Source organism: Acomys minous, assembly GCF_964271855.1.
Source record: "Acomys minous genome assembly, chromosome: 15".
NCBI classification, from domain to species: domain Eukaryota; kingdom Metazoa; phylum Chordata; class Mammalia; order Rodentia; family Muridae; genus Acomys; species Acomys minous.
In genome coordinates, this window is record NC_140497.1 from 12357145 (window position 1) to 12380424 (window position 23280).

General features: G+C 45.4%; 1 long non-coding RNA gene across 2 annotated transcripts in view; it reads right to left on the reverse strand.

Moving 5' to 3' along the window:
• Positions 1 to 8316: 8316 nt before the first annotated feature.
• The window catches only part of LOC311584728, a 39219-nt gene continuing 24255 nt past the window's right edge, over positions 8317 to 23280 (reverse strand). The window contains exons 1-3 of one of the 2 annotated variants that reach the window (XR_014774982.1): positions 22600 to 22756; positions 17729 to 17930; positions 8317 to 8384 (exon numbers count right to left, since the gene is read on the reverse strand). This is a non-coding gene — a long non-coding RNA (uncharacterized lncRNA). Of the gene's footprint in view, positions 8385 to 17728; positions 17931 to 22599; positions 22757 to 23280 lie in introns of those variants that run through there. The other variant, XR_014774981.1, reaches the window with a different exon arrangement.

Genomic DNA, 23280 nt, shown 5'->3' on the forward strand with positions numbered 1-23280 from the left:
AACTGCCTAGAAGTAACAGAGTCTGGGCTGCCTGGAAATAACACTCTCCAACTTGCTGAGCTACCTGTAAACTGTGCAGTGTGCTCATGGTTCCCAGCTTTTGTGCGAAGTCGCCCGTGCTGAGGTGGGCTTTGGTGGTATAGCTGTCTTTGAGTCATTTCTACTCCTGTAACCGACCTCTCATCCATATGCCTGTATCTAACTCCAATAAAACTCTTTGGCTTACTATATTGGGCTTTGGTGGGATCAGCTATTTGGCCCATCACTGGCTTCTTTCTGGGAATCTTTGTTCATATCTCCCCAGGAAAAGTGACACACAAGAGGAAGGAGGTAGAATTTGCAGCAGATGAGCTGAACACCAAAGAGGGCTACCGCAGACATTTGGACAGTCATAACATATACATAAAGCTCCCATTATATGGAACTGCCACTTTCACAGGGAAAGGAGAGTTAAAATGGGTAATTTCATGTTTCCACATGAACAAAGCTACATAGACTCTAAAGATAGAGCACAGAGTCAGGCAGGCAGAGTCCTGGCCCTCATAGACAGAAAAGCAGTCAACCTTTGTTGGATTCTACATCTTTACGCTGTACCAATGGTTTCCTATGAGAGAAAGAAAGATGAAATCTTTCATTTGGGGGTGACTCATGACAGAGGAGACCTGGAATCTGAGCCCAGAGCCATAAGCACAAAGTAAACAGAGCAGGGGGCCTGGGAACACTGCAGCCTCAGAGGTTTGGGAGGTATGAATGAAGAGGGACAGGACAGGAAGATGGCAGAAGAGAGAAAGACCAAACAGGGAGGTAACGTCCTCAAGCAAAGCTCCAAATGGAACCCAACAAAGACTAGGCATTTTAGCTCAGCCTTTATCTCTAAAACCTCGAAGAATAGAACTTTCAACCAGGGAAATAGCTGTGTGACACTGGAAAGACTTCTGAAACTCATTCAGGCTTTACAAGATGGAGGGTTAGGTCCTACCTCGTGTGGAGATTTTACCATTTGTAGATTTGACTGGAGAGAGTGTTTGACTATAGAGAGCAGAGCGGGAGAACGCTGAGACCAGTCTTTCTAACAAGGTTCTCCATGAGCTCTCAAGCTTCTGCTCCCCGTCAGATGGCTGCCTGCAGCATTTGCTCCTGGAGATGAGTGAGCCCGTTTCCAGACTTGAGGGTTTCGCCTCCTACCAGCATTCTCTTCTCTGAAGATGGGCTGATTTCTTCTGCTGTTGTTGAGGATGCTGCCTCAGACACAGATCTACGCAGTTCTTTCCAAACTCAGACTCATTGTGGAGCTAGATACTCTCTTTAGAAAGGCTGCAGATGAAGTATGGATAAAGATGCAAACAAGCAAACTTGGCCCTGGATTCATCAGGATAGGATAGGATGTGGTTCTCACTACATAATGTGCCTTGTCCATAATACTTGAACCCCCAAGCTATATTTTTTTAATTAAATAAAAAAAAGGGAGAGGATAATTTGAAAAAATTCTATGTAGTAGGATCTTATGATCTACAGATGTGTTGTTTATTTTGTGTCTGTGCATAGTGTGTGTGTGTGTGTGTGTGTGTGTGTGTGTGTGTGTGAGTGTGTGTGATATACATACTTGGTGTGTGTATGCGCACACACATACATGCATTCTTATATGTATCCTTACCTATGTGTGTATGTAAAGCCCAGAAGTCAACATCAGGAGGCATAAAATCCCCTGAAGCTGAAGTTACAAGAGGTTGTAAGCCAGGAACTGAACTCAAGTCCTCTGGAAGGGTAGCAAATGCTCTAACCACTGAGCCACCAAGGAAGTCTTATGGGAACTCAGTTTATAGAGCCAGAGCTCCATTGTGATTCTAAAATCTACTCATAAGGCCTTGAGCCAGATGTTCAGCCTCTCTGAGTCTTGGATTCCTCAATTGAAAGATAAACTATATCCATCACACTCCTATGTGGACTTTATGGGCACTCATTGTGATATGCATGTAAAGTATAGAGCACCGCTCTTGCACATAGTCTCTTAGCAACTCTTCCTGTTGCTTTAATGAAATATCTTGACAAATGCAACTTAAGGGAGGCAGGGCTCATTTCTGCTCACAGTTCAAGGGCACACAGTCCATCGTAGAAGCGAAGCCATGGAGGCAGGAGTTGGAGGCAGCTGGTCACGCTGTATCTGATGTCCAGAAGCACAATGATAAGATGTGAGTTCAGCTCACTCTCTCCAGAATCCTAGCCCAGCGAATGATGCCACCTACAATGGGGAAGCCTTCCCGCCTCAAGTAGCCTGTGCCCAGAGGCCCGCTGCCCAGGCAATTCTACATCTCACTGGGTTGGTAACTGAGATCAGCCTCAACACATCAGCCATTTTCAATATTTTTCACAAGGAAACCGAGTTTCTGAGAACGAGTGGTTTCCCAGGCATCAGAGCTGTGTCAAAGCTGAGAGCCCAGCAAAGCCTATGTTCATTCCAGGATTCAAACTGAGCGAGTGAAGTTGAACGCTATTCCTCTCCAGAGTGAGCAGCCTGTCCCCTTGCAGGTGCTGCTGAGTGCAAGTTAGTTAATAGATTGTAGTCACCCAGCTACTACAGTCACTTAATTTATTAGCTGTTCTATTTTCCCCTGGGGGTGGTTACTTATACCTCACAGAGTCATCCATCTTAACTCTGGGCTTCTACGAAAAGAAGCTGTACAAGAGACAATCTATAGAGATAAATACCTGAGGACAAGAATGAGCTGACCTCACGCAAAACCAGCATCTTAATAAAAGCAATGGGAGCAAGCTGAAAGAGAGAGCGCATCTCCGCTTAGGTCATGAATCATCCTCCAGGCAGGACTTTTTTGCTTTTGCTGTTTTTTATGTATTCATTGAAATAAAGGCAAGTTGGTATTAAACACATTATTGTGCATTACTTATTTCAAATATGCATATCTATAGGCAGGTCATATGGTTAACAGTGAGTCTTCCTGAAACATGAACTTGAAGTGAGAAGCTATTTCCCCTGATAAAATTAGAAGGAAAAGCTTGTAATAAATCAGCCCAGTTGTCTATAGAAGGATTTGCCTGCCCTAAAAGATCATGTGTAGTCATCACAAGATGTGGCTTTTTATTTAAGGACGCCTACAGTTGCCTAGATCCAGCATGAATAATAGCTCAGCATCGAGAGATGAGGGGTGGGGCTAATTCAGGCAGCAGCCACCATACTTGATGCTGTCAGGTATCTTTTGTTCACGGAATTTGTACAGCAACTTGACTAGAGTTCTGCCTCACAGGTGGGGGAAAAGAAGAGAAAAGAAAAAAGCCAAAATACACAAGAGTAACACCATTTGTCCCGGAGCACACAGATAAAACTTGAGTCAAACTTTGGTCCCAGCTGCATCCTTTCTCCATAGAGAAGAACTCGAATGTCAACAGCAGAGTAGGGACTTCTCTGTAGCACAACTGGAGCCTTTGGGTGAGGACAGCCTCTTCTGAGTGCCTAGCGACCCTCCTCTGAGACAGAGCGCTCCACAGGCCACCCTAGCAAGGCTGACACCAGCCCTTAGTGCTCTTCTTTCAGTATAAACTACCCAATGCTCAACCTCATTTGTCCAGCATCCTCCTGCTAGCTTGGTCTACAAGAGTCACTTCCACCCTCTGTAGGTACCCAGATAATGGAGTTTCTGAGCCTTGGGGAAACTGAGACTGCCTGTCACATCCTCCTCCAACAACCCTGGGGCAGGCCTCAACCCTGCTAATAGACCATTTGCAAATGTGTGGCAGCATCTCTGTAAGACCTGCCTGTCTCACAAGTTACACTGAGACCTCTAACACTGGGGCACCTTGCATAATCTCAATAGCTCTCAAGGGAATCCAGCCCAAATTTGTTAAGTTCCTCTGTGCACAGATGCCAAACTGAACACAAAGGGCTAGACTCTAACTCAGAGATGATACAGTCTACCTCTGCCCTCAGGGAAGACTGTCTCACCGTGAGTTCACTATTTCTCACCACAAGATTAAAAAGTCATCAGAACACACTGAAAGGACTGTTTCTCTGGGGAGCAGAAAGTAAGTGCAAAGATCATGTGAGTCAAAGATCATGTGTAAAAATGAGTGCAGAAAGAAGAAAATATCACCTTGCTACTGTGATGTCAAAGTGGAAGCACAGGCTCCCTTACTCAGTCTCTTTTGACTCCAAAGCCGGTGGGCCCCTCAGAACTGCCGGGAGGGGCATATAGGGTTTCCTGGAACCTTAGTGGCCTTCAGGCCCCAAGGTCCTAGCTGTCTTCCCCCTTCTGCCTTGCTGTGTGTCCTGTATCACACCCAACACCCAGAATTTTCAGTGGCCACAGCAGAAAAGACAATGCACTTCTCCCCCTATCTCCCCAAAACCATGTCAACCAGAACCAAGTTGCCCCTTACATGCCCTAAAGCACACATGAAAAGCACTGATGTTTGGCTCAAGCTTAGGTCACACCTGAAATGGTGGTGCCCCATGAGTGCGGCCTGTCCCTACCCTATCAGTCTCCGAGACTCCCCAGTTCCCGAAAGGTAGGTGGGTTGAGCATTGGATGAGAAAACAGTCATTCGCCTCTGGATTAAATTCTGTTCTCTCCTAAGTAGCAGCATAATAAGCCATATGCTGAACTGTATTCCTGGCTAATAACCAGCAAGGAGGAAATGAGCTCATGTATGAATTATCCTGATGGTGTTCTTCAGCTTGCAGATCCAAGTGTTATTTTAAGTACCATCTCGGCCAAGATAACCATTTCCCACCACTGATGCATCGCTTTGAGTAACCTTGCAATGGTCTTCTTCACACATTTCTCTTTACATTTTTTTTAAAGATTTATTGACTATTATGTATACAGTGCTCTGCCTGCATGTGTACATGCAGGCCAGAAGGCATCAGATCTCATTATAGATGGTTGTGAGCTACCATGTAGTTGTTGGGAATTGAATCAGGACCTCTGGAGGAGCAGTCAGTGCCCTTAACCTCTGAGCCATCTCTCCAGGCCCCCTCTTTACATTCTTCTTTTTTTTTCTCCTTTATTAATTTGTTCTTGTTACATCTCAGTGGTTATCCCATCCCTTGTATCCTCCCATTCTTCCCTCCCTCCCATTTTCCCCTTATTCCCCTCCCCTATGATTGTTCCTGAGGGGGATTTCCTCCCCCTGTATATGTTCCTCTTTACATTCTTAATCTACTTTCAACCTACTAAGCTTAATTTTGCAACAGTCATTGACACCCAAGAATCAACAAGCATCAGCTAGCTTAAAAAGAGAGAAAAAGGAACTTACTGGCCCATATGTAAAGAAAACATAATAAGGTCATGCTTTAACTTGAATAGTCAACATCTTTGAAAATGCATCAAATAACATTTTGGCATCAAATCTGATAAGCAAATTCAGACACATTACTAAAAAGTTCTTTGAAATAGGGATGGACAGATGGATGGATGGATGCTAAAAAAAAAAGAACATTCTCATCAAAGGAAAAGTTAAAAATCAGAAAGTAAAAGGAAAACTTGGGTTGGGTCCTTTTTCTCTGTTCTCTCTAGGTCTCAGTTCCTCTATGTGACCACTTGTAACTGTGTGTCACTCTCACAGCTTCGGCGCCATGCTATCTCTGCTTCTTAGTCAGTGTGTAAACCGTAAGACCCTGCTTCTGTCTTCCCACACAACCCCAAAGCACCTCATGCACCGAGTGGGAAATGACGTCAGCCAGGCACACAAGCTACAGAACCAATAACACACTGTGCACACAGGAAGAAAACCCCACAAAGACATGAGCCAACTTATAGCAGAAGGGCAGACATAGGACACACTGTCCAGTTGTCTTCAGACTCTCCTAGGAAGAAATCTTCCTAAGGGTTATAGCTCTAACTTTTGCCAGGGTCCATGCAAGAGGAACAGTAAAACAGCTCTAGAACTCATGGAATGTGGCCCACCAGTTAGCAAACCCACAATGGGTGTGTCTCGGCGAAACATAACCACAAGAACTGCTTGTCCTGAGGACTTCACGCTGTTATGGATCATAGCTCTGCTTTTACCTTTGCGGTCCTTATAATCCCTTAATATGTGAACTGGGTGCGTACTGCAAAGGGGGCCTCCAGCCCCTCACTGGGCAGTAGCATTGTCATACACAAGGACAATGCTTGATCTCTTTCAGGTATTGCTGCTGGAGCAGATTAATGATTCAACCACCATCTCTGAAAACAACCTACGGATGCAGATTGCTAACAATGATTACTGCCCTTAGAAAGAATTTGGAAAAATACGTTAGGTAAACATGTTTTTGCTAGTGGCTATGACGTAGAAAGTCTGAGGGAAGAAGAGATTGTTTAGCAAAGTAAGGTAAAGATGTTTTTGCTGTTGGCCCTGATGCAGGAAATCTTAGGGGACAACTGAAGTTAATAGAAAGCACACTCTTATTAGTAAAGCGAGGGACTTTTTGAGGTTGGCAAAGCAAGAACAATGGCCCATAGCAGCATTGGCTGACGTGACTCTTTCAAGCTGGGCTGGTGACTGAGATGACGATTGACTTCCTTATTCTATTTTTCTGCCCTCACCTTCCTGATATGATTTAATAAAACATATTAATGAGTAGATGAGCACCTTTAAGACTTAAAATAGACAGGGCTGATTATTTTTATACAGGAGCTTAGATTTGTGATTCTTTTAAGATCTTCATAAGATTACTTCTTAAGATAATTGATTCCTTCTTTGTAACCGCAAACTGCAGCGTGCCAGGAAAGAAAAGCTGGCTGAGAAATTCCCTTGCTTGCTTATACTCTGTTAATACGTAACAAGTTGCTTATGTACAAATGTATGTGGGTTCTCAGAAATAACCTGTTATTCATGTTTGTTCCTCACCCATAATACGTAAGACACTTGGTCACGTGAAGGTATTGGGGAACATGATTTTCTTACGTATATCCATTGTAGTCATTTATTTATAGACAAATAGAATATAAAGACATTGTGATTTTTGTACTGCTTGAAAGACTTTGTTGGGGCATATAAACTGAAAGGAAAAAGATGAGAAACAGAAACAGAAGGAGGAGGAGGAGGAGGAGGAGGAGGAGGAGGAGGAGGAGGAGAAGAAAATAGGTAAGGATAGGGATAAGGATGAAAATGAGAAGATACTAATAAAAGGAGGAAGACACAGCTTGTTGAAACCTACCAGCTGGAGTCTGTCATACTTCATCATCTAGTGTAAGTGTGTGTGTGTGTGTGTGTGTGTGTTTCTTTTCTCTCCTTTTCCTTTCTTTTTTAGACACTTGCCACCATCAGCTCTAGCTCCCACTAGGAGCCATCAGCCCTAGCCTCAGCTTGCCACCATCAGTGGAAGCTATTGCTGCTAACTATCAGTTCCGGCTTGGAAGGTTGCCCTCAGAGAAAGTCTACAGGGTCACCAGCCAGTCAGCCCCACCTCAGTTTTCCCTGGTTGATGTTGAAGATGGACTTTGATAAACTTTGAATCTCAAAACTCTGATGTTAACTTAATAATAAAACCACTTCACTCTTGCCCTCTGACTAAATAGAGCAAATTAACTAAAATCTACCATGACTCTTGCTCTGCAGAGACATTAAATTCCAATGCCTTTATTACTGGCTGGATCAGGAGTTCAAGGCTAGCTTCTTTTGAGACTGAGTTCCATGTAGTCTAAATGGCATTAAGCTATGTAGGTGAAGCTAACCTTGAACTCCTAATGTTCCTACATTCACCTCCCAAGTGCCAGGATCACAGGCCTGCACCCCCTACTCAGCCTTTTCTGGCTTTGTGTTGTCTGTTGTAACACTGCCTCCCACATGATCCACATAAACCATCCTATGTGGCCAAACATGACTGCTGCGCCTCTGTACCTGCAGCTCTTTATCTGCATGCTGATGTGTCCACTTGTTCACGAGTGTGTTTGAAATATCTAGTATGTCTGGTACCTGGCTATTCAAGGAGGATAAAAATAAATAAAACTACCCTGGGCTGCACGCCTTGCATTCTGATATTTTATAGAGATCTAATCCCCATGCAGAATCTATGTACCACTTTTATGCATGTGTAGCCAAGAATACCATGCACCCCAGTGAGGTTCCCTTACTTATAATCTCAGGGTTAAGACTAAAACCTGGTCCCCAGCTGGGAAATACTTCAAATTTAAAGATTAAAACCAGCCATGCCAAGCTAAATATGTTAAAAAAAAAAAAAAAAAGACTAAAACCTGGAATGATCAGGCTATAAGACACATCTATCTCGCTCATGTTGGCTTTCCCATATTTACTCAAAGGAATTTATCAACCCAGATTCTGGAAGCTTCCAGAGAACCAAAGAGGTACCAGCATCACCCACCTCTGAGTCTCCTTGTTCACAAGAACCTCATCGTTCTTTTTCCAGCTTAGAGGGGCAGGCTGTGTACCTGGAGGTGGGAAACCAGTGATTAGCCTGGTGTAAGAAGGTTCTTCAACTGCCCTGCACTGGGTGCAGACGCAGAACTTGGGTGTGCGCAAGAATAAGGGCTTTGATGCAGTGCGGATCTCTCCGTGAAATGTGTGGGGCAGATGCACCTATGCAGTGAGTGCCAGGATCCTGATGCCACCTTCTTGCACGGCTGTCAGAGAAGAGAAGGGAAAAGGGAGCTTTGTGGAGTCCAGATATGCTCATCAAAGCAGCCACTGCTGCTCCTTCTGTGTCTAGCCTCCCCTCTTCTCCATGAGTGCTGCCTCCAGCCTCTTCTGCTGCACTGCATGGAATCTCAAGCTGCACATCTCTCTCCTCCACCTCCCTGGGTAGCAGATGATGATCATAGATATGCAGACTCTGCAGCCAGACTTGGCATTTCTAAGACTGCAGACCACTAAGCCACTGGTTTCTTGGTTTTCCTTGATTATAAATAAAAACAACAATGCTACTTCATGCCGGAATCTGTGAGGATGCAATTTTGGAGGGATACTGGTTCTTGCAGTCCCCTGCCCCCCCCCCCGGGGCAAGCTCTCCTTTCACTAGCCTGTGCTCTGCCCACATGGGGGCTCTGCTGCCATGCTGTCTCTTTCCCGTCGCTCTGCTGCCATATGTTGGATGTTATTATTCACCTTCAGTCTGTGAGCTTCCTGAGATGAGAAACTGCTCTGCTGCCTACAGTGCCTCATCCTGGTCTAGCAAACAGCACATGGCAAATGCACAAATGAGTAAATGAATCATCAGTAGGCGATGAGCAGGCAAGGCACCCTCGACAAGGTATCTTTCTGTTCACTGCTCAACTCCCTCACTGAGTAGTTGAGGACACGGACTGCTTCTGCTCCTGGGTCTGGTCTTACCGGGAGTGAATATTTATACTGTGCCTTCAATGCTGCTACCCAAAGGGAGCTGGTCAACTCCTTCCTTCTCAGACAGTCCAGCTATAAATAACATGCTTGGAGATAAATGCCCCCGGGTAATAGTGTATGGCTGCTTTAAGCCCAATAAATGTATGCACAATTGAACAATTGCCCTCACTGCAGCAAGCCTTCATGGGAGGCAAAGCAGGGTGGTGCGGCCCTTCAAATACAGCACAGGGTTCAAATACAGCCTGTCGGTTAGGCTAATCCTGTCATAAGGCCCATTCCGCTTCCCACAGCTTTTACCTTGATTCAAAATGTCTACTTTGTTGAAAGCCAGAATATCCTGTAAAGCTCAGATAGGATACTGTCCCTCATATTAAATACGGTTGAGGGTCGTGTACACAAAGGCATTCACACGTGCACAATCACAGTGGCTATTTCTCCACTATTATCTCCAGAAAAGGTCATGGACCTACATGTGTGTGTGTTTCATAGGATCTCTCATTTCTTTCTTTCTCCCATTTTCTTTGTTTTAGGCAGCAAAGAGTCTTGTGTGTTGGGGCAAGAAGACGTATGCCGCGGACCGTCTCAGTCAGGTATAGGTCGTTGGGAATGGAGGTTCTCGAAGTGTCGGTGGATAAAGATAGGTGAAGCGACAAACAGACTAACCCAGGGGTGAGTTTAAGTCTGAGTATATTTTGCAGGCAAGCAAGCTAGGTTTTCATACACATTTTTTGGAAATGGGGAGTGTTTTCATGGTTACATTATTTTTCATACAATTCAAAATACAGGATGCAAAGTAATGATGTTGTCATCAATCCTGAATCGTCATTCTTAAGTCATAAGCTTGGTGTCAGGGTACACATGTGCCCTCTGTTCTCTCATTATGCCAAACATCTGTGACTCAAGACAGTTTTTTCTTAGCTCTTCTCGTCACTATCTGAAGCTTTCTTAAACACTTTATTTGTAAGTCATAATATAAACTATTATTAATGATTAATTCTTAGCCATGTTTGTTTTAATAGGTGGAATGGAACCTGAATGGCCCTTGGCTGCAGTCCCAAGTTAGGGAGTTTCCTAGCAACACAGTCATGTCTGAAAAGTTCTGATAAGAAAGTGAAAACAGCTAGGCATGGTAGTGCACACCTTTAATCCCAGCACTCAGGAGGCAGAGGCAGGTGGATCACTGTGAGTTGGAGGGCAGCCTAGTCTACAAAGCAAGTCTAGGACATCCAAGGCTACACAGAGAAATACTGTCTCAAAAAGAAAGAAAGAAAGAAAGAAAGAAAGAAAGAAAGAAAGAGCAAACAAAGGCAGAATGTTCCAAAACAAATGAGTAAGAAAAAAGGAGGGGGGCTGCAATCAGTTACTCCTGGCAGGAACATCAGACCCACTCCAGGAGGCTCTCCCTGGGCCGGAGTCATCGCCTCAGGTTGTGCAGGATCGTTTGTCACACAGACTCCACTGGAGGGGTTGTGACAAATGTGGTCCCTTTAGTATCCAACCAGCCATTCTAAGTCAAGCCTCCAAAAACGTAATGATAATAAGAATTTGTTGAGTGAATTGAAATCTCCTCCATGTTATTTTGTATGACTCTGAATGTCTTAAGAAAGTGTGTTTTTTTGTTCTGTTTGTTTTTTTTTTTTTTTTAATGTTCATGGGCACCACACAGTCAGATCAAGCTTCTGGCATAGAGATCCAGCACTGAGACACATCTGGCCTCTCTCATAACCCACCTTCCCTCAGCCAGATGGCCGGCTCACCCTCAGCAACTGCCAGTCAAGGTTGCTCAGGGCCATGTGTCCTAATGAGGAAGCCCAAGGTCTAAGGCAGTTGCTTCAATGAAGAGACAATCACAGGGCCCAAGAGGTAAGTGAAGCCAGTTTAGTGGAGATAAAATCTGGATGGTGACATCACAGCAGGGCAGAGCTACCTAGAACTGGAGACTGCGCACAGGAAGAAATGGAAGAGGACGGGGTTAAATGGGGAAATGCCTTCACTTACAGCCTCACAGGGAAGCCATGTTGACCCCTGGCTGGCACCTAAAGGGCTGAAAACACAGAGACAGCAATGAGGCACCTCTTTATTGAGTGTCATGCTGGAGAAGGAGTAAAGGTCACTATGATTGACAGAGTCTGAGAAAAAGTGACTGCTGGAGAAGATAAGCTCATAAGCAAGAGTGCTGTCAATCACTGAAGACAGAGCCTGCCTTAATGGAGGATTTGTGTAAGGGGAAACTGTAGAGGGGACTTTTATCAGTTTGTAGACCTGCTGCCATTTTACAGGGGAAGATATTCCTATTTATATGTTTGAGTCTTGCCTCTCAAATACATCATAGTCACACTGCCTTGTGGACCAGAGAAAAAGACCTTGATGAAGACAGTCAGAGGGTGCAAAAGCCAAAGAAAGAGAGAACATGAAACCAAATGGGTCGGAAGGGAAGGCTAATACTTCAACCCCACAGCAACAACTTATAGCATGGGTAAATTACTTTGAGCACAAAAACGTTCTTTCAAAGAGTAGAGCCCAGCCAGGCATGGTGGCATACACTTTTAATCTCAGCACTCAGGGAGGCAGAGGCAGGTAGGATCTCTGAGGTCTAGGCCAGCCTGGTCTACAAAGTGAGCCCAGAACAGCCAAGGCTACACAGAGAAACCCTGTCTTGAGAAAAAAAAAAATTAAAACCCAGTAGCTCTTTTGTATCTAACCAGGTAATACCATTTCAAGTTAAAAAAAAAAAAAAAAGAGTCTTCCCATATATTCATTGTACGTATGTGCAGTGGGTATGTGTGTGGTGGATTTCACCGAGATGCTTCTATTGAACTATGTCATATGCGTTCACACACCCTTCCCTTCCTCCCTGCTCCTCCTTCCTGTTAGTCCTCCTCCATTTCCCAGAGAGCCTTTCTTCTACTTTTATATCGTGTATGTGTGTGTGTGTGTGTATGTGTGTGTGTGTGTATGTGTGTGTATGTATGTATGAGTGTGTGTGTATGCATGTGTGTTATAGAAAAATCTAAGGTCCGTAAATAAGAGAAAACATGATGTTTGTCCTTCTGAGTCTAGATTATTTTACTTGCTATCTCCAGGTTAAACACATTTTCCTACAAAAACCATAATTTGATCTCCAAATACTTATTTTTTAAATGCTTTTTCAAGATTTATTTTAAAATACTGAAAAGTCTATAATGCAGAGAAAATGCATTTTATCATCTGCTATACAATCAGTATATAGATTGGATAATAAGAAAAACTGCCACACCCGGGCGTGGTGGCGCATGCCTTTAATCCCAGCACTCGGGAGGCAGAGGCGGGCGGATCACTGTGAGTTCGAGGCCAGCCTGGTCTACAAAGTGAGTCCAGGACAGCCAGGGCTACAGAGAGACCCTGTCTCGAAAAACCAAAAAAAAGAAAGAAAGAAAGAAAGAAAAACTGCCACATTAATGTAAAAATTCTTAACAACAAATCTGTTGTGGGCTGTGTCGTGGGCTCTACGGCAGAATGGTGGCTGAACACACTTGACCCCACATTTCATCCACAAACACAACAATAATTCACTAATTATCAATAAGTTGCCTTTGTTTGAATTCTAGCATTCAAAACACCTAAGTGGCCGCTTATTCTCAGCAATGGAGGAAGAGTTCTGCCCACCTCACCTACAGCTCTTTCCCCTCCCCCACAGCTCTTTCCCCTCCCCCACAGCTCTTTCCCCTCCCCCACAGCTCTTTCCCCTCCCCCACAGCTCTGCCCCTCCTCCACAGCTCTGCCCCTCCCCACAGCTCTGCCCCTCCCCACAGCTCTGGCCCTCCCCACAGCTCTGGCCCTCCCCACAGCTCTGGCCCTCCCCACAGCTCTGGCCCTTCCCACAGCTCTGGCCCTCCTCCACAGCTCTGGCCCTCCCCACAGCTCTGGCCCTCCCCACAGCTCTGGCCCTCCCCACAGCTCTGGCCCTCCCCCACAGCTCTGGCCCTCCCCACAGCTCTGGCCCTCCCCACAGCTCTGCCCCTCCCCCACAGCTCTGGCCCTCCCCCACAGCTCTGGACCTCCCCACAGTTCTGCCCCTCCCCACAGCTCTGTACCCTCCCCCACAGCTCTGGCCCTCCCCCATAGCTCTGGCCCTCCCCACAGCTCTGGCCCTCCCCACAGCTCTGGCCCTCTCCACAGCTCTGGCCCTCCCCCACAGCTCTGGCCCTCCCCACAGTTCTGCCCCTCCCCACAGCTCTGTACCCTCCCCCACAGCTCTGGCCCTCCCCCATAGCTCTGGCCCTCCCCCACAGCTCTGCCCCTCCCCACAGCTCTGCCCCTCCCCACAGCTCTGCCCCTCCCCACAGCTCTGGCCCTCCCCCATAGCTCTGGCCCTCCTCCTCCAGCTCACCATTACTTAAAAAAGCTTGTTCTTCACCTTCACGTCTAGTCCTGGGATGAAAGTTTCCAGGTCTAGATTTAATAATTGTAGGCAAATAGTGCACAACAATGCCATGACACAATTTTCTGTGCCCTAGTGCTGAAAGGGCCTCCAGCACATTCCCAGGAAATGAGTGCTCTGTTATATAAAGTCCCTTGCAATTCATAACTTGTCATCACTGCTCACAACCTTCGAAATTACAATCTCAAAAACTGGTGTGGTCTATGCAGCTATAATCCCAGCACTTGGGAGGATAAAGCAGGAGGATTTCTTGAAGCCAGTCTGGGCTACATAGCTAGTACCAGGCCAGCTAGAGCCTCAAAGCAAGACACTGCACCTCAGGAAAAAAAAAAAATCACAGTCTGAAGACTCTACCTCTGACGCCCAAGTTCAGTGCAGTCTTCACCTTCCTGGGGATGCCAACACAGACACTCCCATATCTTCCTCCACCCTGACCCTCACTTAACCCTCTGGGCCAGCTCCAGTGAGTCTGACAGTCCAAGCACTCTCTGCTGACACTGCAGATGTCCTTCCCAGGGCTCCACCCCCTACTGAAAAACCATCTGCCATGTTTGAGTAGAAACTCAGCCAGGGGAATCCAAAAGAGGCTCTAATGTGTGTATTTAGTTTGATGCTTGCTTTTTCTTCCAAACACCTGTTACATCACCTACACAGACAATGAAGAAAGGAAATCTAGTGAGAACACAGTAGGTATACATATGAAACACCGTGGGTTGCTCACAGTTCAAATGGCATCACTATAATCTCAGCTCCTTTTACAAGGGATAGAAAGTCAGGCACACAAGGTTAACTGATGCCCCCAGTTTAGGACTCACCCCATAGACACCAGAAAACAAAAATGAGGCACATCCTGCCAGTAACTGAGTAAACAGGGACTTGACTTTATCTGTAAATCTCTGACACAATGACTCCAAAACCAGTCTAAGCCAGCAGCCACTGACTCCAAAACCAGTCTAAACCAGCAGCAAGTGGCTGAGCCAAAGCTTGATGAGGCTACAGAAGAATACCAAGCCCCACTGAGCACCAGCCACAGCACATTCGGCTCTGGGTCGCCTTTACACCAGTTCTTAACTTCTGGAGAATTCCCTGAGACTACAGGGGATATGGGAGTGGAGAGGCATTTCCTAGGTGTATAGTGGGGCGGAAGAAAGGGAGGGAGAAAGAGAAAGAGTAGAAAGAAATCCTGCTCTATAGATAATGTTAATAGATGATTATCAAATGAATTATAATCCATTTGGAGGATTAGGAGACTTGGAAACACTGAGGGAATTAGCCAAAATTAAGATAATCACAGCCTGGCATGGTGGGGTGGCATATGCCCATAATTCCGGCACTTGCAAGCATGGTGGTTTATACATGTATAATCCCAGAACTTGGGAGGCGGAGTCAGGACCACCACAAGTTCAAAGCCAGCCAGGGTTACACAGTGAGTCTGAGGTCAGCATGGAGTAGATGAGAACTTGACTGAAAGAGGAGAAAGAAGCAGGAGAGAGCAGCGGGAGGCAGCGGTGGCTGCTGCCACAGCAGCAATCGGTTTAGTAAACCACAGAAAAGAGCCTGACCTCAAGCCTTACTTGTCCTCCACCCCACTGTCCGCCCTCACTTGGTTCCCCACTGTGCCGAACGGAAGGCATCACAAATCTGCCATTCCCCAACAGTCATCAAGCTAAGAGAAACTTCTGGGAAGTAAATTAGCCCACAAATATCATCAGGACCACTACAGGGAGATCAGCTCTTTGCACATCTAATGCATGTGTTTATGTAAATGGGGGTAAACGAGGCTGATTTACATCGGTGTCAGCACAAGCTTTGCTTGACTTTGCATAATGAATTTTAACCTTCAACTGTGGGCAGGTGAAATGTAGATGCAAAAGTCAAAGAGGTGGAGCGAAGCACGCTTGAAGAAGGGAAGCAACCAGCTCTGAGACCTGAGACGGAAGTGGGGCAGGCATTCTGTTCTTTAGATCCTAGGGAGACTGAGGATGAGAAAGCAAGTGGAGGTGGCTGCCTCCTGAAGCGGCTGTCTGAATTCAGTCCCTGCCAATGAGTCTTCTCACCCTGCAGCCTGCCATAGCACTCTTTTAGAGGAGCCCTGTGGTGGCTGAGCAGAGAACCCCTGAGGTGAGCCTTCAGCGAGCTCCTGAATCTCGCATCTACTTCTTGGGCTCAAAGAGCTGAGCTGAAGGCTGTGGCTCCCTCACTCAGAATAGGAGCAGTGCTGGTTCTTTGGCCGGCAAACCAAAACCCAATGCCTCCTCCCAGATGCTTTGTGAAAGGTGCAAGTCAGTTATCCATTCTTTCCCAAAAGAGAAGGAATCAGCCCAGCTTGGATTAGATTTAGTCCTGTGCACTACATACTCTAAAGGCCAAGGTCCTTAGAGCTGTTCTCAGGATAAGGTCAGGGAAAACCCTCTCTTGCTTCTCTTTGCAAATCACGTGTATGTTCACGCGTATGCAGCTATGTGTAGAAGCCAGAAGCTGGCACTGGTCTCTTCCTCAGTCGCTGTCCACCTTATAAACTGAGCAGTCTCTCTCTTGAACCCAGAGCTTGGCAGTTTAGCTAGCCTAGCTAGCTGCCTCACCCTGGGGACCCCAGTCTCCATCTCCCAAGGGCTGGGATCCCAGGTGGGCTGCCATGCCCGTCCACCATTTATGTGGTACTGGAGATGTGAGCTCACGTGATCATGGTTGCACAGCAAACGCTTTAAACACTGGGCTGTTTCCCCCAGACCGAGTAACAAGAGCTCTGTATGACAGCTGTGTGCATGCTGTGACGACTTCTCACAGGTGCCCCTGTCACCATGTCTGATTATCACTGAGTTAGGAGCACTGTGTGGCCAGTACACCATATGCTCAAACCATGCCAAGCTCAGTAGCTTGCTTCCTACGGAGCACAACACTATCCTTCCTTCACAGGTAAGAACGCAGCACTAGAGGTTAAACACCAAAAACAGAAACAACAGCAGCAAACAGTGCTGGCTCTAGGTCTTACAATAAAGCTGGTCTATTTAGCCACTACATTGTAGCCTCTCATCCTAAAAATAAACTCCTTACAAGTGCTCTCTCTACCAAAATGATTTTAAATGTCATTAACAATAACTCATAACTGCATAAAATAAAATTCCTGCCATCTAAGACACACTTGTCACTTATAAACAATTCTTGGAAGAGATCATTTAAGCCTCATTAGAGGAAGATGTATTTAATATATTACTTGGGTGCATTAAATGGGAAAAATAAAAGCAAAAGACTTTTAAGTCTTCTTCAGCTTTCCTGAAATGCATTTTTCTCAGAGATACTAATGGCAATAATATACTTTCCCACCTAACTCTGCCTTCTTGTTTAAAGAGCTGGAGAGACAGCCTTTCCTAAACGAATTCATGATTCAATTAAAAGCTATTGTTGCCAGGCATGTAATCCTGTTTTGTAGTTAGGAAAGGCTCATCCACTCTGACTATTGATAAATACACATGGGTTTTTTGAGTGGTTTTGTTTTGTTGTTGTTTGTTTTCCATCTTTCTCCACAGCCATTTGGATTTTAAAATTTACAATCCCAGGAGGTTAGACCTGGATCTTCCTTCCAGGAAACGTTACCTTGGCTCTTCCCTGGCAGGAAGGCAGCCCCAGCAAGGCTAGTAGATGCCCCACGGTGAGAGTAAAACTTAACACCATTCACAATTAAACGGATGATTATAGAACTCGGGAAAGTGCAGACATGAGGTCCACACAACCCGTAACTCAAAGCAGAGGTGTGGGGAATTGGGAAGACCAAAATAAAACAGAGATATAAGTGCAGACGTATCTCAGGCAAGCAGCCTATGGTTTCCTAGCTCAGGGTGTCAACAGCCCTGCCTTTCTAAGCCTGTGTGGAAAGAGTATGTCAACGTACTGTCATTCTGACCATCTGCATATTCTAACTTTGTGATTCGATATTTTCTTGCCCAGTCTAGGCTCACTTAATGCCTGGTCCTGTTTGTGTTCTCACACCTCTATCCTACAGCTCTGTGTCACACGCACCTGTGGGCACTCGGGTGCAGCTCGGCTTCCCCTCGCAACGCCAGTCAAGTTTGCAGATGGTGTTGTCCTTGCCGTTTTCAAAGCATAGCAGCGCCACCTAGTGGTGGAGTTTAGAACTGTCGACTCTCTCTGGCCTCCTTGAGGATTTGGCCATGTAATTAATCTTGTGATTAAATCTCAGCCCCTCCTTCAGGTTTAGGTTCTGTGTGGAAGACAACAATAAATGTATGGTTAAACCTTAAACGTATACTCACTAAATATATAGGTACTTACTATATAGCCAAAGCCGCAATTTCACACTGACATCTTTAAACTTTTGCAATACCTGGGTGCTGATGCAAGACTAGACACGATTTACCTAAAGACACTGTATTTCATGGATAAATTATTTCCTTTATAGAATTACGCTGGAGGGTGTGAATGCTGATCTATGAATCACCTATCCTAATTAAATTATTTTACAAATTAATAGGAGACAGACCCTGGATTTACTGCTCTTCTATTACTTATCTCTTAATGAATTTTTAGAAAAATTTAACTAGATCGGCTTTATGAAAAAACTGTTTTCCATTAATCTTTTCTTGAACTAGATATCCTGGTATCCTACCAAATCGCATGAACAGGATAATTTGTAAAACATGGCAGATGCTGAGGGACTCTCTGTGTAAAGTTAATCCACTCGGCATTGAGGTCCTTTTTTACTTCAGTGTTCAGGTTCCTGGTTCTTTTAGACTTTAAGTTACATTGTTAAGTTATTTTCCCTGCTGTGTTTCTGCAAAGAACACCAATGGTGGTGCTAAGAGTTTTTCCTACAATTCTGCTTGCTCAGAATCTCCCTTGACTGTCGTTACTGCACCACTTCTAGGCTTGTAGGCATTCTTGTCCTGTGCCAGCACAAGCCTCTGGTCACTTCTCTGTGTTCCCACCAACCTGATGGTGTCAAAGTCACCAGAGCGAGTGGGTGATGTTGAGAACAAGCTTTCTAGGGCTGGAGATGGAGCTGTTAGCATATCGCTTAGCATGAATGAAGACCCCGGGTCCATCCCCAGCATCGGTCCATCCCCAGCACCTCATAAAGCAGCCATGGTGATGCACGCCTGCAACCTCTGGATTCAGGAGATGGAGGCGTGAGGATCGGGGGTTCACAGCCGTCCTCAGCTAGGTAATGAGTTGGAGGATAGCCTAGGCTGCCTGAAAATGTCTGAAAAAGGGGGGGAGGGGATAGGGGGAATCTTCAAACCTCAGGAGTAGTAAAAGCCCATGGAGTGATGGTAAATGCCCCCTACTGTGTAACAATTCCAGGTCTGTAAAGATGCGTGTTAATATATAGATTTCCCAATGAAAAAGAAAGTTTTCTGCATAAGGAAAAGCTGAGCACCAAATGTCAGTGGCTGTGCTGTACGTAAACCCACTTTGTGTAGCACTCAGCAAGCCTATGCAACATGCTTCCACTAAGCTGTCCAAAAGTGCAGTTTATGTCTTATGGATCCCCTTGCTAATTGGTGACTTCTATAATCTCTAAAATATATTCAAATTTTATGTTCACATGATTTTACCCTTTGCGAATTGGTTTTGGCAATTTCTGCTAACTGTGCTCGGCTTTGATCCTGGCCTCAATGTGGCGCTCAGGTTTGAATGTTCTTGCGTTTAACACTTGGTTCTCCAGGTGGTGGCACTGTTTAGGAGGTGAAACCTCACTGGGTGAAGTAGGTCAAGGGGCAGGCCCACTTCCTTTTCACTCTCTGCTTCCCCGTGTGGATACAGTGTGACCAACCGGCCTCCTGCTCCTGCCATCATGCCTTCCCACTACTTCAGTCTCTGGCCACGATGGACTGTACCCCCTCAGAACTGTAAGCCAGAATAAGCTTTACTCCCTAAATAGCTTCCCCTCAGGTACTTGGTCACAGTAATGAGAGAAGTAAGTAAAACACACTGTATGAGAGCCATCTGTGGGGTCTGGATAGATGCTTGAGAGTGAAAAGTGTCGCTGCTGCTGTTACGGGAGTTTTCTATCCATTAGCTATGGCTCATATGTGTGTTTTTGTGTCTCTGTATTAGTTTCTTATTGCAATTGTATATAACAAGTAGCCACTAATTTAATAGCTGCTCCAAAGACCAGAACCCCACCTGGGCTCAAATCCAGGGGTTCTGAGAGCCAAGTTTCTGCTGCAAGTTCGATAGGACACCCTGTGTAGTAGGTAGTTTTTCCTCCCATCCCTAAGCTCCCAGAATAACGACTCATGAGACTCAAGATAATTATTTACAAATACCTAGGCCATATAGCTGGGCTCTTCTCTGACTGGCTCATAGTTTAAAATAACCCATTATACTAATCAACACTCTGCACATGGCTGGTTCTCTGAGCTCAGGCACCACACATTCATCTTCTTCACATCTTGCCAGTTGAGTTTCATACATCTGTCTCCATCCCAGAATCCCTCCTGCCTGCCAGATGCCCCATCTAGTTCCTGCCTCAGCTACAGGCTATATATATATTTTTTTAATTGTCAGGTGTTGCATCCACACAACACACAAGAGATTCCTTCTCCACCCTGTCTCTAACTTCTTCCAATTTCTAGAGGTGTTTGAAGTCCTTCACTTGTGGTCCCATGTGTTTAACCTGTTTCCATGGCCACCTCCTATTTGACCCTGACCTTGTCTTCCTCATTTAAAGCCCTGAGACTACACTTATCTCACTTGGTAAGCATTTACCCATCTTGGGCATTTACCAGAAAACATGCCTGTTTACATGGTCCAGTAGGTCATGAGGGCGACTTCTTAACACCTTCCAGGAATTATCAAAAGTACCTGTCAGGCCACAGTTCTTTGACCTGCCAAAGTCCTTATCCCAACACAATAAAAATATGCACTTTGGACTATTTTACAAAATAATAATGAGATGGTTTTGTGTCATAGACTGTGGCTTTTAAGCGTTGCCAATCTACTTAGCTCACTATGTAATGGACCGTTTAACCGATTACATTGAGTGGTGAACTGGTTACATTGAGTGGTGAACCTCACATGGACTTTTACATATGTTCTTTAGTTTCATGAGACTTAGTATTATGTACTTACGTGGGCAGAGGTCTGGGATCAAAAAGATCCAATCCAGCCCTGGCTGTAGCACTCAATTTTGGTCAGTTATCTGACCTGGGGGGTGGGGGGGGGCTCCTGTTTCACCATCTATTTAGTCAGTGAGGATCGTGCCTCTGGGAGGGTTTGCTGAGGGGTAAACTGGGAATATGCTGACCACAGAGCCTGGCACGCCTTGGCTGCAATCTGCTGATTGCCCATTCAATGCACCACCACCGTCTCAGGCACTGATGGCCTCAACTGAAGAGCCTGATCTCATCAGGACAGCTGCCGGGATGAGGCGGATGTCGGCATTCTCAGGATGAACTTGCTAGCGTCACATCTGACCACTTCTCTGTGCTGTGCCCTGCAGTGACTCCTTGTTCTACCTGAAGTTCTCCTTGCTGTCTCCGCTGCAAACAAGGCTTGTTCCTATCAGCCGCCGTACTCTGCTCTCACCAGCCCTGCTCCTAAGTCCAACTCACTCCCTTCCCTCAAATAACTCTCCCCATCTCCTCTGTCCAGATGTCGCCCTGCAGGCCTGTGCATATTGTTCTTTGTAAACTGCAGGCTCCCTCTTCTTAATCCACCAAAGGCATTCCCTACTTAAATTTTTTGTATAGGATTTGTCTTCAACTCACATATTATATTCCATTTACTTTTTTTTCCAATTATTAACTAGCTCCCTTGGCTAAAGTATAACTTCCATAAAGATAAGAATTACTGTAGCCAGCCTAGCCTAGTGGTACACACTTAATACTAGTTATTGAGGCAACTGAGACAGGAAAGTCACAATTTCGAGGCCATCCTAGGCAACTTAATTGAGATTTTATCTTAGATTTTCAAAAAGAGGATTGGAGAGATGGCTCGACAGTTAAGAGAACTTATTCTTCCCTCAGAGGACCAGGGTTCTGTTCCCAGCACCCAGAGGACAGCTTGCAGCTAGCTAAGGTGCTAGGGCATCCAATCTCACCATGTTCCTCCACGGGCACCTGCGCACACACACTGCATGTAAGCCCACGAAGCTGTGCAGACATACACATTAATAAGAATAAATAAACATTTTAAAAAGAGACTGAATGTTTAACACAATAGTATAGTGCTGGCCTGCCACTATACTATATGAGGCCCTGGGTTCAATACCAGTATTGAAAAATAATGTAATTAATGCATATCCACAGTAATCAGGAACTAGCCAGTGCATATTATGTGCACAGAAAAGGGTATTTCCAGAATAAATGATAGGGTGAATGCTGACATGGATTGCTAGTGCCAGTATTTCCAATTTGCTGGCACACACAGACATGACCTTACAAGGCATGCTGGGATACTACAGACATTGAAGAGTAAGGACATCCGAATCTCTGGTCCCTGAAAGATTGACAGAGGTACTACCTGCTCCGGGTATTAGAGAGAGACTGGCAATGATCAAGACACATTTATTCAAGATAAAACAGCCCATTTCAGTTAGTGTTATGTCACAGTAAGTGGGCTTACTCCCAAGCAGCTCACTCCAGCTGCGCAGTAACCATGAAAACCAACAGCCCCTTGCAAATAAAAACAGCAGCATGGCAACCACTGGAGAGGAAAACGGATTTGAAGCATCCCAAAGTCCCCTTTCCCAGAAAACTGACTATTCAATTCACACGGTGGTGCCCTGTGAATCCCCTCACATACGGCTTATTCTTGCGTGATCTTACACTTTACCAGCCCTGGCCTGGTAAAATAGCCCCTGCCAGGGTTATTTGCTGAAGATAATCAGAAACGCTTTTTAAATGTTCATATGCACATGGCAGTACCTTCAAGAGATTGAGCACTGATCTGGGCAGAGTGGCTCACACTTGTCAATCAGGAGACAGAGGCAGGTGGGTCTCTGTGAGCTTGAAGCTAGGCTGATCATCATAGTAGTTCCAGATCTGCCAGGCATGCACAATGAGGCCCTGTCTCAAAGGGAGGGAGGGAGGGAGGGAAGGGAGGGAGGGGAGGGAGATGGGTGGATCTGAGCAAGCAGGAGGTAGGTAAACTTCAATGCAAAATCCTAAGCTGGGGAATACAGAAAGCAGGCTTTGTGATGTACACAATGCCCCTTGACAGAAACTGGGAGGTCAGCCACAAGCACTAGCTGGCAGTGGCAAGAACAAAAATAAAGAAAACAACCACTCAATACACTATATAGATCTAGTTTAGAAAGTCACTAAACAAGTCTATAGCAACCACACACCAAGAAACGAGCTGGATTTGATACCCAGGGTGACATTACATAATTCCAAATGTCCAGGTTTCAACAGATAGCTTTCAATGTAAAAAGAAAGTAAGTTTGACTCGTAGGACAGGGATGCTCAGTAGATCTGGTTCTTAAGGAAGTGCAAACATTGGACTTACTAGACAAAGTGGGTTTTTAAAATTACAATTGGGGTGTGTGTGTGTGTGTGTGTGTGTGTGTGTGTGTGTGTACTCACAGTATGGATGAGGTCAGAGGA